Source organism: Phallusia mammillata, chromosome 4 (genome assembly GCF_965637545.1).
Source record: "Phallusia mammillata chromosome 4, kaPhaMamm4.hap1.1, whole genome shotgun sequence".
NCBI classification, from domain to species: Eukaryota; Metazoa; Chordata; class Ascidiacea; order Phlebobranchia; family Ascidiidae; genus Phallusia; species Phallusia mammillata.
This window is the reverse complement of record NC_137255.1, coordinates 19,528,499-19,545,662: the sequence shown is the minus strand read 5'-3', so window position 1 is coordinate 19,545,662 and position 17,164 is coordinate 19,528,499. Positions and strand designations below refer to the sequence as shown.

Genomic DNA, 17,164 nt, shown 5'->3' with positions numbered 1-17,164 from the left:
TGCGAAAAAGATGATGGTACATGGTTGGTTGTGGTAAAAAGTTTGGTTACACTAAGTCTTGCGATATGCTGAAAATAACAAATGTGTTCGATTCTGATGTTTGCATTCAGCGGTGTCCCCTTAATAGCTAAATAAATATTGACGGACGAATCTAGCTTAACGTATAGAAAAGCGAGAAGAAAACCTCAATTCTCACTCTGTTGAAAGCCTCTGCTTTGCAAGTACCAATCTTCCAAGACTAACCTTTTGCACTTTAAAAAATGTAAAATCTCGAATTCCGTCCCACAAAGCTAATCTGCCCATGACGCATGTAAGCACGACCATCGCCTTCAGCGCTCTCCTGTATTTGTATCATAACCCTCCGAGCTTCGTCGAACAGTCACTGCGAGGCGCAACCAAAAGCCCGTATTGTCAGTAAGATAGTGCCGATTGTCATCTGCTGCACTAAGCGGATTAAAACGACACAAAATTACCTACAAGCATAGTGTCTTCCTGTCCGGAGATTTCTAACTACCTGCCTGCAATCCAAACTTTTTATCGCGCCATGTTGTCGAAACTGACATCGAGAATTGTGAAATTATCGGCCGGATACCAAGCAGCGTTTTGCGGTCACAACGCGGATCTCGATAGACGCCCACGCATGACATTTTCTACTCTAAGCTGAGATCATGAACCTACGATGCAAGTAATTCCAATTTTTGCGCACCTGTTCGAAAACGAGCACCCACAAAATAAAGATAGTTGCTGTTGTGAATCCAACTAGTCCTTCATTTCCGTCGAATTCCTTTTGGTTTAACATCCCCGCTCCAGAAGCTCGAGATGGTTCAAGTGCTCGTTGAACAAACTGGTCGTTCCTGGCCTCGAGTACCGAAGTCGCAACTGTGTTTTAATGAATGAATTAAACTTGACTCCCGCGCACCCGTCTCAGGGCCGTTGTAGATGTCTATGAGTGTCGTTCAAGGTGCATTCCACGGCTAGTCACAAACCACAATGCTTAACACACCGACCAGTCGACCTCTTAACTGTATTTATAGCATCCTTATATAGGTTTCTAGTTTCTACATCCAATTCACTCCAATCCTTATTGCGACATAATACATAGTATCCGGCTATCCGCTGCCATACAAATAGTTAATGTCCTTGGCAATCCGGTCTAACTTTGTCTATTTGCGAACATAATGTATCTCGCTGTAACAACCTGTTCAACATAGTTAACTTGTATCCTAACAGATGCTATCTAACTGTCAGTGTCATACATTGATCTGCGTGAATAAAACAAAGCCGCTGTCGACACTAAAATCAAACCACTCATACTGGGATCGACTCGATCTCAAGCAGCGAAAGAACACGTTGAAAAAAGGGAAAACCTCTAGGCTTCAATTCTTTCTCTCCGTGGGCGCGAACGCGTGCGACAAGAATCCTCTTTCAGCGTTTTCCTATCGCGACGACGCGCACTTTTTGCTTGTGGCAAAATACGCAAGGCCGGTTGTCCCGAGTCGCAAATAAGACACTCCAGTTGAATCCACTTTGTTGCGAGTGCTCTTGGCTAATAAACAAAGCTACAAGTGGTGACTAAAATATGACGAGAGTTGTTTCAACTACCACCAGGTTATGAAAGATTGTCGCTTACAAAATACATAATGCCAGACGTTATTCCAATGTTTACAACTTGAAGACAAGTACGTGCATATTATTTTCTATGTGTCTATTTTTACACAATAACGCCACAAATTGAATAATTATCACTTTATATTTCTATAAATACACACAATAATACGTCTTTTCATTAGGTCGAAATCAATTGCACCTGCTATAACTGGACTGAACGCGAAGCGACGACGATCTTTTAATATACAATGTAAACTAGCTAGAGACGATTAAAGCATGACACTGCTTCCAAAACTGACTTCAAACAGTCGCGCGCGTCTTAGTCCTGTTTGCGTTGCTTCTAAGTAAATTTCGTTTCGGGCCAAGCGTCGCAATAAATTCAGTATAGCTACAGATAAACTGGGCGTGTATTGCGTCCGAGTTGCGCTGTGTCGGCTTGATGTTAGCGTGGTGCCCCAGTTCGATACTGAAATTTGGATCGAACGCCAGTTTACAGCCGGACAGAGTTCATCCGACGGCCCGCGAGGACTAACTGATATTGATTTTGACCTTTTGTTCAATTAGCTTGGGGCAGTAAACCTGAAATCACGTCGACGGAAACCTTCGTTTCGCTACAGTCCGAGAAGCTTTGAACTTGGCCCACATTTGGCTCAGTTCTGTGAGAAAAGTCGCCGGCAGAATCCTTTGGCGCTGCCTCGGAAGTGATTCGAACCAGGTTGGGGAGCCAATTTTCAATCCCGGACGTCGGCGTGAAATTTTGATTTTCAAGCGCTACCACATGGATGGATTGCGACCACGAGGGACATGTGTTTACGGGCATCAACGAGTGGAATTTTAATGACTTTGCATTTGCAGATAAATGGCGAAAAATGGACGTAATTTGAACTGGATCATGTTCACCCAAAGCGTGTTCCAATTCTGGTAAGCCTAAAAGTTTTGCGGGTGGCGGAATGAAGATAAACGATTGTCCCCGATCGCTCAAATTTGAATTCCAGGCGCAGCCGCTCCTATAAAAACGCCGCTTTGAATGGACTTTGCATGAACGACTGACGAGCGATTATGGCTCTCGGGTGGTAATTGTCAAGTGCAAGTACGTGGGAAACGACTGAATATTGAGGCTGGTCGCGCCAGGGCTGCACCTCGTCGGCGGCACAAATACAGAGGTAGCTTTCTCGCGAATTGAAGCGTGAAACAACGGTGAAAGAGCTCAGCAAGCGGTCCCGACCCAGCACCCGGTATGGAAACATAATTTTCACAGCGGCCAATGCTCGGTCGAAGTCAATATTCAAGTTCACTCCCAGGGAATCCATTTCACACGACTGCGCGAAGAGGTGGCGCGCCATTAGCAGCGCAAAGTTAAAAGTCATCAGCAAACAGTGGATGCCGTTAATTGACTTTTAAGAACAAAAAAAACAAATACGACGCGGTACCTTCTGGATCAAATGCCTTGCGACCTTTTTGAGCTCGACTAATATCAGGTTAATTAACTGTCCAATAACGAAAGTAAAGGGCAACCCAAGCCCAGGCAAGAGCTGTATTTAAATCGCCTTAACTGAGCGATGTTGCCATAATACACTGCGCAGGCTTGGGGCGGAAGGAAAAGGGCAGTTGTCGATACTATTGTGGAAATTTTTACTCGCTATCGAGGGACTGGGATTAAAGCGAGCGGGAATGTCAACAATCGATGACAACTTCCTCAATTAGCATTGATTTGACATAAGGACAAAAATGGCAGCAAATGGAGCGTTTGAAACCCTAATATATACGTATCAAAACCACACTTGACGTAAAACACTTTGATTGGCCGTTTTTAAAGACCCCCAATGTGCCGCATTTCCATTTATATTCGTATCTGCATGGACCAGAATACATAAACAGGAGAATAGTTTTTTGACAGTCAAAATACTCTTTGTAAGTTTAATTGAATACACTAAAGGTTTATAAACGTACGATTTTAGTCAGGTATTACCTCGTTCGAGTTTATGGATTTAAAATTGTCAAGTTTGAGTCTGAAATGAATATATGCGGTTTGCCACACACGTTACGTGATAACTATTACCAATTTGGACTTCGCGATTTAAATTTATTGGCTCGGCAAAAGCTCTTGGGCGTAACTGACATAGTTCGCACTTGATCTATGGAGCCGCGTGCCGTCTAGCCCTGAACCAACGTCATCATTACCATGTGAACATAACAGAACAGGAAAAAACCTTAAAGTTATTCTCGCCTGTCTTTGGAAATAATTAACATCACTTAATTGACTTTTCTCTGATTTCCATACAGACAGTGTATTATCACGCTCATTACGAGGCGCAATCGTTTCTCACCGGGATGACAATGTCCAAACAACCCGAGGCGGATGTGGCTACCAACTGTGCGATTGTTAAGTGCCGTCCGGCCGCGAATTTCATCCGACGACGCCAAGGAGATGTTTAATGACGATGTGTGAACACTACAACCAGGCTTGCAGAGACAACAGGCAGTTGGGCGGTGATCGTTCAATGATGATTCAAAAACGCTTATTGTGCGTATTATCCTAGATACGAACTATTACTGTCGTGATTGCGGTAACGGGTCAGTAAACACGACATACAAGGATGCCGAAGGAGCATATTCTGTGGGATAAAATCCACTAGAGTAGCACCTAATCTAGCTGCAGCGACAAAGACCGATTATTATCTCATTTTGTCTTTCGCATCTTGACAAGGGCCAACCGCAAGACAACACGCGAAAATAGGCATTACACACCCGCGGGTTGTTATCTGATTTTTCCGTACACGGTTTTTATGAAGCAGGAAAAACACAAATATATTTTGTTTTTACGATTCCGTTACTTTTTTTGCAAAGAAACTGTCTAGATTAAATTTTCTTTGACATACTCGTCCATCTGATTTATCTCGTCCTATAAGAATTTGAAATTAAAATTAAACGCTTTACTGAGAGCCGACGAACTTTGGGTAATTGAATCGTATTTCTGTGGAACAACCCATAGAAAAAAAACGGCCTAACTTAATCATCTGTCTGCATTTGTTTTCTCCACAAAAATTATGCAGTAAGCAAACTAAATGGTGTTGGTGGTTGGACCATCGGACCACTTTGCACAGTTTTATACAGCACGCTTTTTAATTATAGCAAAATCATGTAAACTAAGATCAAATCTTTAATACAAACAGAATTAGTTGCCAACCGCGCTCAAGAAAATGGCTAAAACTCCTGGTGATTGAGAAACGCTTATCCATTACACAACCGCACAAAATCCTCGACAATGTAGCACCCAGTACGCAACACAACAGCATATCGAACGTGCATCTCATTTCGACTCATTAAGCACACTGAATATCGCCGTGGTCTTGTTTGTTGACAGTTAATCGGCTTGGACAGATAGGAGAAGTGGTGAACACTTAATACCAGAGAATCGGTGTGGCCGTAAGTTTACAAGTTTACGTTTAGCTGACGGGGAACGAGCAACGAGTGGCCTTCGCGCGATTCTACGATCGTGTTTCAAGCGGAAACAGAAATACCAGTTATCGGGCGAAGTAGCGCGAAACCTATGTGACTGACAGATTCAATGTAATCATAACTTTCGGCCTGTCGCCGTCGCCGGGTTTTCAGTTTGGTAAACATAGGCTTCGGTGTGAGCATGTAGAACGCATTAACTAACCACATAGCAATAATCATTAGACCACAAGAAAAATGGAGAATACAGGGTAGCATCACTGGATACTTTCTTTATTTGCGATTCAAATTATAACTTGCCTTACTATATGCACAGAGACGTATATAGTCTGAGGTAGAAACAATTCAACAGTATTTGCAAATATTGGAAATGATCGCTTGTTAATGTGCTCTTCGGTTCTACTTTTCTAAAGCCTTTATTCGATTTTAATTAAACCTTCACTGCCAACATTTACTTATAACTTACTCTGGCCAAAGGGGACCCAACAGCACACTTACAAGTATTAAAGTCGGCAAAAAATTTTATGACTTGCTTCTGCAACAAGCAAAAACTACTTGTTTACATCAGAGCTACAAACAAAAGCAAAAGCATACCAATGATTCTCTAAAGTCGGTTTACATGAGCGAACGAACGGAACATGAAAGATTCATTTCGCTAATTGAAGCAGGTGACCCGTTGCTGATTGCCTATAGCTTCTGTGGTGCCTCTACACTCACAGAAAACTGTTCCCGCTGCTGGCAGGGACATTAAACTTTTATAGCATGCTTAGCTTGGACATGCATAAGTGCGATGGAGTGATTTCAGAATAGATTATGTCTAGGTGCGATTGACAAATGAGACCCGTTCACGCGGCAAGCAAAGGAGCCAAAACAAAGGTCATAGAATATAATTTTTAAAAGGCGCAACAACGTGTTAGAAGTTAAAACTTAACTTAAACTACAAAGGTCATTTGTTACGAAACATGTTTGTATTTGTCCATAGCCTTTCCAGAGCGTTGCAATGAATTAATGATAGGATGCGTCACACTAGTATCGGCGCCATTTTCTCGACTAATCTGATTTCGGCCGAAAACAACGGCTCGTCAGATCTTGGGCGTGCATTGACGTGATCATTCAAGTTTAGAGACGGGTCAACATCGACAAACACGACTTCAGCTCTCAGGAATGCACGATCAACGTAGGCTCTGCACAAAGGCTGGACAGACACAACTTCCGATATTTCTGATGTGTCGCTGTGTATAGCAGAATTAGGAACGGACAAGCGATTCGTCAAGCGACGGCAATGAAGAAAAGAATCTGACGCGAGAACACGGTGATCGATCGGTATTGAGCGGGATTTTGTTATTTTCCTGCAATTCTGTGGGTCCGTGTCTTTGTGTTCAACTGAATTACTGGTTGTTGTAGGTTTGTTTGTTTTCGGGTAAGATGTCGGCCACTTATCGTCAAATTGGCTTCGGGCTTTGGGTTTTATTTGTGGAAGATTTAAAGGCTGTTGCCCCACAGGTTTCGTCCCATCGTAAGTCTGGAAGAGGTTTCGGCTGATTTTGTTGCTAATCTTGAGTGGCTGTTTCAAATCCAAATTATATAGTTAGTCGATAATGCTATAAATTATTACTTTGTAACGTTTACTCAGAAAAAGTTTTCAAAAACAGTACTTTTTTATTTTCAACACAAGGTGTTTATTGGTTACATTCTTATCAAAGCAGTTTAGTTGTTTTAGTTTAATTTAGAGAAACCATATGTGACTCGCCCAATGATATAAAGCAATTGGCTGGTATACGAATTTTGACAATGTATACCATCCTTCAACACACCTACGACAAACGACCCTTGAATATACTCAATGGCATTTGCATTGCACATAAAAGCATGCGCCCGAACGCAGCTCATACCTGGAGTGCTAAAACAATAATCATCACACATACCTTATCATTTATACACCGCCATGTGTTTGTGGAGACCAAATATTAGCCAGGGCGTATGGCAACCAACCCACGACGGCCTGTATCAACAGTCATTGCCAAAGCGGCGCTAGGCAGCTGGACCAGAAGCTTTGGATACTTTGCAGATCGCGTTACAGTTGCGAAATCGGAGCCCTTCAATTCGTGGATGTTTTTTTAAGTTGTAGTATCTGGCCACCGAGTGGAAGTACACAAGCGATTCAGCTCAGTGGGCTGCAAAGGAAGTATATGTTGCATACCCTTGCGCTTAAAGTCAGGGCGGGGTGTCATAACAACGATTTCACGTCCAAGTACGCGTAAAATATAGTCAAAGTTTTGTTTAAGTGCCTAAAACTATAGTGTGCCTTGCCCTTTGCGAAAGTCCTAACTATCGACTACGAAGCATTTTAGCATCGAGAAAGCTTTCCGCGCTTTATATCGCAACCAAACAAACGTATACGGAACGACAATACCTCCTTTTGGCGATTTCAAAAAGAGAAGAGAGAAATGTGAATTCCCCTTAATCCCCTGGATAGATAAAACGAATCCCTCATACAAATAATTGCCAAAGCATCACGATATGCATATAGGAATAATTTCTGCAAACGGAGCACACTGTTTCGACCTAAGAGATCTTATCAGTGCAGTTGGAAATAAAACATTTGCTGAAAACACTCACGTTTGTCGGGAGTAACAGGCTGAAAATCCATGCCTCACCAAATCATACAAAATAATGCAAAACAATTATAGGGCCCCACAAACATTGCCAGTCCATAATAACACACAATAAGCGTCACCCACAAGGTTGGGCGCAATACAAACACGACTTGCGCCAGTGGAATTTCATCGAGCAGACGCGTCACTTACAGCATCCCTCGAGAGGAGAACTGACAAAGGAGCGGAGATGTCAATCAGGTCGATGCACACAAAGACCCGGGGACCAGCCCCGCACAAATACGGGCCGCGCGAAATTTTCGGATAAACGATTGGGCTGCAGCGACTGAATGAAATAATATCCATAAATAATTAACGAGCGTCGCGAGCGGTTGGCGCATAAAGGCTAGAGGAGCATGTTCCGTTGGACAAAGGACCTGGTATGACGTATTGTGATGGGCCATTCAAGGCTCTTCCGGGATCGGACCATTACCGCATATTGTCGCCGAGTACCCTATATCCACGTGATCGCATAGGGCGATGTTTCATTGGCGCTTAATGGTGCAACTGAGCGTGGCGAATGAATCAGTTGAACGAGGGAGTCGCTAAAAAAACACCAACCGACGCCCCCTTAGACAACGCGCAGCGACAATAACTCAAGCGGCGATCCAGGGCCCATCAAAGACCCACCTTCTCAGGACTGAATTGGTCTATGAGCTTGCGACGTCGCGATGTTAAGTACGCGATTATTGATAGAAACTCTCGGCACTGACATTGAGACAACACTGCGGTTACAGGACAAAAAGGAAAGGTCCTAATACGTTGACATCGGAGGCATCAGCGGCGCAGACAAACTCTGTACATTTGTTTTGACACTGAACATCTCAACAGAAAAGCGGTAGTTGTTGTAACGTAAACGCCGTGTTCCTTTATAAGTAGTATGACGTGAAAAACAAGTCAATCAAGTCGATGGAGAGGCCTTAAACTTTACTCGGTACATTCCGGTACATTTAACATCAAATATTCATTTGATCCCATAGCTCTTGTACAGTGCCCCTTAAAGTTAGTGAAAAGGTGATCGCTGTTTAGAAAACATGGCCGCCCCTCCTGTAGCACGCCCGAGCAACCCCAAGTTGACGGGCTCACTAATCCGGGTCATTGCAGCTGTGTAGACAGTCGAAACAACCTTGCCAAGTGCGGAGGCCTGAGCGTTTTTTCCCCGGTCGGTCGCTTAAACAAACTGTAAACACGGGAAAATTAAAAGGCGACTCGAAAGGATAAACGATGGGCAGAGCGGTTACAATGCGATACACCCAAGAGTTGATAAATGAAAACCCTCGATGACGTAAGTGTAATTGATGAAAGTAAAAATTTTGCTGCAAGTTGTTATAGCAAGAGTTGTATTTTACACGGTTTGTGTAAATAGTTTTTACTCCTCTTTACAAGAGTGCTTGGATAACAAATTAATTAGGAAAATTGCATAAACTGCAAAAGCCTGTCTGCCCAGTTTTTGTTTTAAATGCAAAAGAGCGCATTTTTGCCAAAAAAGGTTGTGATATTCTATGTTCGAAAAAATGTAAATTGTAATTTGAAGCCTATGCTTATAAAGTGGCGAGGCAAATGATTTCTGAACCCACACAGGCTTTATTTTGTTTTTTCTAAATTTAAGTGATCTTTTCTGTGCACAACAAGTTTTGTTTCTATGAAAACCTCTTAACTCGGAGACCAATCCCAAGCGAGGTTTGTTGAGGCGGCGCTCCAGCAGCATTAAGTGAATCCCTGTGGACCGTCTATCGCCACCTCGGCACTTTCATCAAATTCCAAGTTCGCGCTAAGGCGGCAAATGGTTGTGGCTTCATTTCAAAGCGACTAGTTGCAATTCGAAACCGCGATTCGCTCTCTGAGACACGCGGCAACAGGGGATAATCTCTAAGCGAGACATATCCCATTATGCTGTAATATTGCGTTTGGAAGCGAATTACCGAACGTTTTGCGGCGTGTTACGAATCCAGACAAGCGGAAAATCGCTGTGCAACAACTTGTGGAACGTCGGGTGAAATAACACACGCTTGACGAACTACGCACATCGCATTGAAATATCACCACAAAAGTGCGATAGTAAATTGCATTTCCCTTTTAAGCAATGTTTTCGTAACACACAACCTGTGCCGCTCCAGAGCATCGCGCCACTTACGGCACAAAGGGCATCAAGAGCATAGACGCAGATCCGAGCCTGTCAACGCGATGCCTTTGCAGTTAGTTGTTGTATGATGTTGTTGCCCAAGCACTCTCAGACCACCCAAGTCCAATTGGTTTGCATTGAACCCATAGCGCACACGAAATGTCAGCCATAAAATCACATTTGAGTAAGAAAGGAATGCCCCATCGCCGTTGCCATTTTGGGAGATCGCTTAAGAAAAGGAGAAGGGAACGGGAGGTGTTTCTAAATTCGAATCAATCGGTAATTTTTATTCATTATTCCTTGAGTCTATCGGGTAATTAGGAAAAATTGTGTCTTTCGAAGGTAGTGTAGATCCACACACGGACAACATTTGTAGTCAAAACATTTGGGACGCTTGGGCGTGCTCGCATTTTTTTGTTCTAATGGGCCTGCCGCTCTCTCCCGCCTGGGAGTGCAAGGATCTAAAACGCAAAACAAAGTAATTGTCAAGAAATCAAAATAAAGTAGCAACTTATCGTAGTACATAAAGTGTATGCCTATCGCCCACACACGTAAAAAACCAAGTAAAAACACTTTTGGTACTTGCCCATAGACTTGCAATCGCACTCCATGCAGCAGGGCCCCGCAGAGGATGACACATTCGTCTGTTAACGCCGAAATCCTCTCGGTGAGCGGCAAGTCGACATGCTCAGGCGAATCCGTACCGTGTCAAATTACGCGCACTCAAAACAGACATTCGCCTTTCCTAAGAGTAAAATTGCGTTCCTCCAATTACAGTGTTTGGCTAAGCCGCCGGGGCCCGCTGCCAGCACATCTTGGTCCCACATCTTTTGCCCCTTTGCACACCACGGTGGGGTTGCTGTTCCAGTGTTTGCCGCGACGAAACTGAAAGATTGTTTTAACCACGACATTTTATAAAGCGCAACGACAAAACGCGTGCTGAGGTGAAACCGATTGGAGCGAGTTGTTATATGATTGTGATTTGGTTTAAAATACACCAATCAATCTATAATTGCCAAAGAATCAAAATAAAGTAGCAACTTATCTTATGCCTTTCGCCCATTTGCAAACACACGTAAAAACACTTGTTGCAGGGCACAATACACCAACCTGCCCCACCTTTATTTTGTGTTTTTAAGTTTCGTTACATTGCATTGTAATGTTAAACATTTTAATGACTTGTTAAAAGGAAGCATCTACTTCGATTATGCGACAGATATAAAGTTTGAACTGGGCACAATATCAATACTCCCACACGGCATATGGTGTGAAAATTCATGTATTAAAGTTTAAATGTTTTTCGTCACCCAATGCCTTCAACCCCAGTTTTTGGGGCATGGGACAAAACCTGTATCGATTTGGGATTTACTGAGTCAGTGGATTTTCCGGATGGTGTTTGCAACACATTACGTCGCCACAACTTCCGTCTAATGGTAAAATATACGATACTAAACCAATTAGATTGATCATTAATAAAGATTACGGCCCGTCTTGCAATTTTTGCGTTTAAATGAATTCCCTATACCACTCCTATATTAATTGTCACACGATTTCGTAGCATATTTGAGTTTTCAGTTTTAATTAAAAACCACACACTGCATTGGTAATATGCAAGTTGCAAGTTGTCGTGTTGTTTATTATAATAAGCGAATCTACTCCAGCACAAAACTAATAAAGCCTCTTGATTATACAACAAAATACTTCACATGTTGTTTTACCACCATACAGGTTTGGCGTGTTCATTTTAACGTTCATCCCTTATCGACTACAAGCTAAACAGTATACGTTACACTATTTCATTGTCGTCGCAAAAATGCCGTCTAATCGGATGAAGACTAACTTTTAGGACGTTCAATAAACGCAAACCCGAACGCTTGAGAGTTTACAGCAAAAACTTCGATAATCCCGGCACAACCTGATTGACGTCAGCGGCTATCGGTAAATCGCACGGGCGCACGGGATATATTATTGTCACTTTATTGACGCAACAACTCGACTGTGGTAGGTAGAGCGCTCGAAACTCGCTCGGACGCGTTATAGGCGGCTCGCCGATGCAAATTCTTACTTCGGTTTGCGCAGAATCCGTGGTTGTCTTGACGCACACAAAACAAAGAATTAGCGGTGCCCGAGCCTAAGCTGATATTTAACTTCCGCGCAGCATACCCATAAGGCTGTAACCGTATGGATTTTGCAAATGACCGTAAACAATCGCAGGATGACCACCGTTAGCATTTAAATAGGCTACGGTTATATCTTATACGATACAGTGAAGCGTGTGTAGGCTTTAGGTTTGCGGTTAAGTATCGTTGGGCCACCCTGACACAACGATAATTCCAGAGTGTTGTGATGCAGCGATCATCCGATTATTACATGCACCGAATCTCATCGGAACAAATTGCGGCGCCAAGAGATTCTCATTGCTGTCTAGGTCAGCTCTGAGCCTTGTTAATTGCGATCAGCAACCACGGAAGCACGCAGCTTGAGTTTTGGCCTGCCCAGCCCAACCAACACGAGACATAAACCTAATTTGCTGTCATAAGATTATCTACAACTTTATCACACTAAATCCTTAGACCGCATTCTGCACGAACAAGTGAACTATAAAACACAGAATCCCTCACCTCGGCCAACATGTATACAACTCCGCAAACAGCCTTTGCCGACTGCTTTATCCGATGTTGATGATTAATGGCCTATAATAAACACTTTAAGCGTTGGTAATATTCAAAACCTTGACTTCTCATTAATTTATACCTTTCCTCGTTTACCTGCGCTTGATCGTGCCTCGCGTTTGCTTGCAGATTATTAATCAGAATTAAACTTACTTCAAAACCGATGAAATACTGCGAGAAGACCAATTAAGCGGTCCGACGGAGTTAAATAAACATCAAACTATAAACCTTTCAACACCAAGTTTTAAAGTCTGTCCCATACCGTTGCCAAAAAAACTGCTTTGCCCTCACGGGTGCTCTTCACTTTACGCGTCTGCCATGAAAAAGGTCAGAAACTCATGGTGCTTGCGAATCTTAAAACTCCCCTTTTGCTTTCTCTTGTGCACTTGAACAACGCTGTGTTGACATATCGAGTCAAACTTTTCGATCCTTCAAGGTTGCAATTCAGGTCGGATCCATCCACAGCAGACGTCCTATAGGGTCAACGGCTGGCCTGGATCCACACGCAAATCAGTGCATAAACCTTACTCGGGAAGACTCGGATGTTGTAGTGGCATCCGATTGCCTACAGAATTGTAGCCTGCCAGTCTAATCCTGTGTTGATAAGATCAGAGACAAAGGTGCCTCCTTGACCCCCTAGGGCACTTCTATTTGTTCTACGTCGGGAGTCGTATAAGGTTGTTGAATATATTGATGATTTGCGAGCGCAAAATACTGTTTGTATTGTCGACATTAGCCGGTTGGTTGTATGTTTGTAGACATTTGACTTTTGACAAATCGTTTCTGTTTTTAAAGTAAGGGTAGTCAAAGGTTGTTAGAGTTGTTCTGTGTAAATTTGTTTTTGGAACCATATGTTTCTCCAAAATAATATACAATAGCTAAACTCGTGTTGAAAAACAAACTTTACCGCATTAGCTTGGGAAAGAACAACTCAGTTTTTTGTTAAATTTTGCTTTTCGATATATTATAGTTTACAGATCGTGTTGATGTATGGCTATATCACATTTGACAACTGCATATTTGTGAGACGTCTAGACCTTGAAATAACATATTTGTCATTTCGCTTTCGATCGTAAAAGCAATAAATCGAAAAATGCAAATAGGTCGGAAATTGGGTTTTTACATATCGCTGACAACAGGGGTTCTTTCCATCGTAAGCGTCCTTGCACGAACCCGGCGAAATGCGTTTTCCCAGGGAAACTATGCGCGTCAATTTGGCAGCAGATTGCCACCTGATGCCATATCCCAACAATTTGCCATTCACGATTGAGTGTGAAACGTGGAACTGCAAAGTCATAACTGTGCAAAAACTTGGCTCGCCCTGAACTGAGAAGTTCGTGCATGCAAACATCGCCTGACACGACTTGCAAAATTTATGCCTTCGTCGTGCTCTGTGGTTTCCTTGTTGTGACTGAAACACGTCACGCGTCTCGGCAACCCCAGTCAACAAGATGCGCTTTTGTCCGGATTACTGCGATACACGGTTTAAAGGCAGTTTGGGTCAAAGATAAACCAGTTGCGGTTGGAACATTCGCAAAAAATCTCACTTGGTATAAGTTGCTTTAAGCTTAAAGTCGTACCAAATTCATAATCACATACAAACGTGCTTTTATTCGACGTATTTTCCAAGCAAGAAAATCTTTCGGAAGAAAGATTTGTTTTGATTTGTTAAGTTGATAATAATAATTAGGTAACTTTTCGTAATTTTACGCATGTCCCCTCCTACCTATGTGCCGGCACAAATTTTTTTTTATACTTATCTTAGGACCTGAAAACAAAAGTTTTACGATATTCGTTGAATGAAAGCAGGAGCCTTCTGGTCAGCTTTGAAACAGAGACAAACACAAGTTGGAAAGAGGGCGCTTGTAAACCATGCGGCCCGCGCGAATCATTATTAAACTTATCCGGCCCGCAGTGAAAAAAGTTTGGTGACCCCTGATAGATGCTCGTACCAGTTATGACGTCATATAGTGACGGACAAGAAACAGCCAATCACAAAGAGGCCCATCAACATACGCCACCTGCTCTTGGAGGGCCGATTCAATTAGTGTGAAAACAAGCAGTAAACAATAAATCAAGCAGCACTTGTCACTGAGTCCCACGCATCGATCGAAAGCTGGTAAACGTAGCTTGTGTAAGTGCCCTCTTCCCCGACCCGCTTTAATCCACAGGTTAAACGGAGTCCTATGTTGTGTAGTCACCGGTCGATAGAACCAGCACTCGCAACCTCTTGTCTTTATTGGTTTATGGTTCTTACGTGCGAAATCCATGATCTGTGGCCTAAGCACGCAGGTCTACGAATAAAAGCACCTTACCACACCAAATGCCAATCACTCGGTCGATATGTCGCGTTTATAAACCAAAATCCGCCGATTTAATTGCTAGTCCGTGTTGTAAGGAAAGGTATTTTGCTGAAGCGAAGGTGTTTTCACAAGTAACGGAAGAGTCCCCACATTTCCCTCTTCAATCAACTGCGATGCGTTTCAGGTTAAACGTTTTCACGAGAAACATTAGTTGGAAAAACCATTCATGGATCTAAATAAATATTTAATTAGGCAAGCGCTGCAAATCGCTTCAACAAGAAAAGCCCATTTGCTTGACGGCATTTGCGCCGCAAGCTAAAAGCTGACAGGATTAAACAAATAAGTAAATTCAAAACGTCCCACTAGAGCAGAAAGGTGCGCTACACCCGATTCTAACCCGTACTCGGCGTCCAACCAACTGTGTGATACAGAAATAGCAACTCAACAAGCAAGAGATATGATGGGATTGATTCCAAGGTTATTTTGCGGTTATTGTACCCTGGCAGGAAACATTGAGTGCAAATGTTTCCGATATTGCAGAAATGAATCATGCAGGACATTGCGAACGTGACCGTTAAGTAAATGTCCATTGACATCTTGCTGCCCCAATAGCGCTGCCAAACGTGTACGGAATTCCCACGAGTGGACGAAGGAATCTCATCGACGTTGCCAGTTGCCAGATGCGACCCTTTGGCGGTGCCAATCACGGACACATTGACGAATCAAGCCCCAGCAAATCCAAATTCCTTTCGTTTGGATCTGCAGTGCGACAGATCGTGCAGTTTGCTTGACGTCAATCACTTCTGCTGTCTTCCGGTGTTGTGGTATGTTTACAGGCTTCCAGGGTCAAACGCTGAACAGGCGGCAAAGGCTCCTCGCGCAAACGTGATACAATTATGGACGCCATTACTTGGGCCGGTTCGATCTCGCCAGGACAGCTGCTATTTGACGGACAGCTCGTAAACGATTGCGTCAAAGTACGAAATGCCGTAAGTCATCCATGACAACGATAACATGCCGCGAGGACTTTAACGGCCGACGATTGATAAAATTCTTTGTTCTGTGTTTGTGCATTGTGGGGACTGAAAACGGTTTCCCTGTCGCACGCTTTGTGTTCAGAATGGTAAAAAATACGCTGGCTTCATTACGTATAGTTAATCCGGTGCTGGTGAACCGGGTTGTCTTGGCTGGAATTCGTAGACCCAAAACAAACAGCACTCCCCCATGCAACAAACAACTTAAACTGCCCGCAGTTTGACAAGGGCACGAAGCGCATCTGATCCGTCCATTAATTTTGCGGCTGTTTGCAAATGTTTTCTCACCACATCAAGTGCACAAGGAAAGGTGGCAATTTTTTCCAGCACATGCATGGATGATTTGCCAAGACTCGGTCGAAACGAAAGTGCCCGCGGTCAAAGTGACCCCGCGCCAAAAGGGGGAATTAACGCAGAGCACACAGCGTTGCTATTTGCGTTTCGAGTTGTCGGGGGGCGTCTATGAAGTAAAACGGCTAGGAACATCGGGCGATGATGTATTTGGCGATACGGCCACTTTAATTTAGTCCGCCGAACCGCCTGACTCACTACCCCGTAGTTGGAGTAAATAAACAGCGAGCGATTGGCGAATATCTCATATTTGGATCTCCTTCGATTTCTCACGAGTGGACAATCGTCCTGTCAAGGTGTAAACTCCGTAGCACCTCGCAAAACAGACGGTTAATGATTCACTAACACTACTTAGAACTGACGTAACCGTCGCGATTGCCGTCTAATGTGGTGTCGCGTTACGCGGCTTCATAATACGATTTCCTTTGTCGAAGCTCAATCTCCGGTTGATATCCGCATTCTGAGCATGGTGCTTTCGGTATCGGATAGCTAGCAGAAATGGAAAGTGTTCAGACTGGTAGCTGCCGGAGTACGCCGTGTTTGCATTGGGATTAGCTTGTCCCCCGCTTCACCTCTCAACAGAGGCCAGCCAAGGATATTTTCTGGTCTGCCGGCGCAATTCACAACCAACGCACCGTAGAAATGCAAACAAATTCATATTCTGGCGAGAAACTTGAACGAAACCATTACATAAACTACACAGTTTACGAAACAGGTTTGACAAACAAAAGCACATTAAGAAGACTTTTGCGGCGTGATTTAATGAGTTGCAGTGAAGTGGTGTAATCTCAAGTGATGGAACAGTAACGAACGCTGGAATTTGGGCGTCCTTGCCATTCATCTTCATCGGGTTACAGCTGTCACGAAACTGTCCCACCGAGCAGGGCGACACGGGTTCGACTCGCCAAGCATGTCAAAGACGGCAAGCAACGCAAAAGCACATCAAACCTATCCACTGCTGAGT

General features: G+C 43.4%; 1 long non-coding RNA gene across 1 annotated transcript; it reads left to right on the top strand.

Moving 5' to 3' along the window:
* The first annotated feature begins 2,025 nt into the window (after positions 1-2,025).
* LOC145223904 (uncharacterized) lies at positions 2,026-4,486 on the top strand. The gene is made up of 2 exons (XR_013859518.1): positions 2,026-3,519; positions 3,892-4,486. It is a non-coding gene; the product is annotated as an uncharacterized LOC145223904 (long non-coding RNA).
* The last annotated feature ends 12,678 nt before the right edge of the window (positions 4,487-17,164 follow it).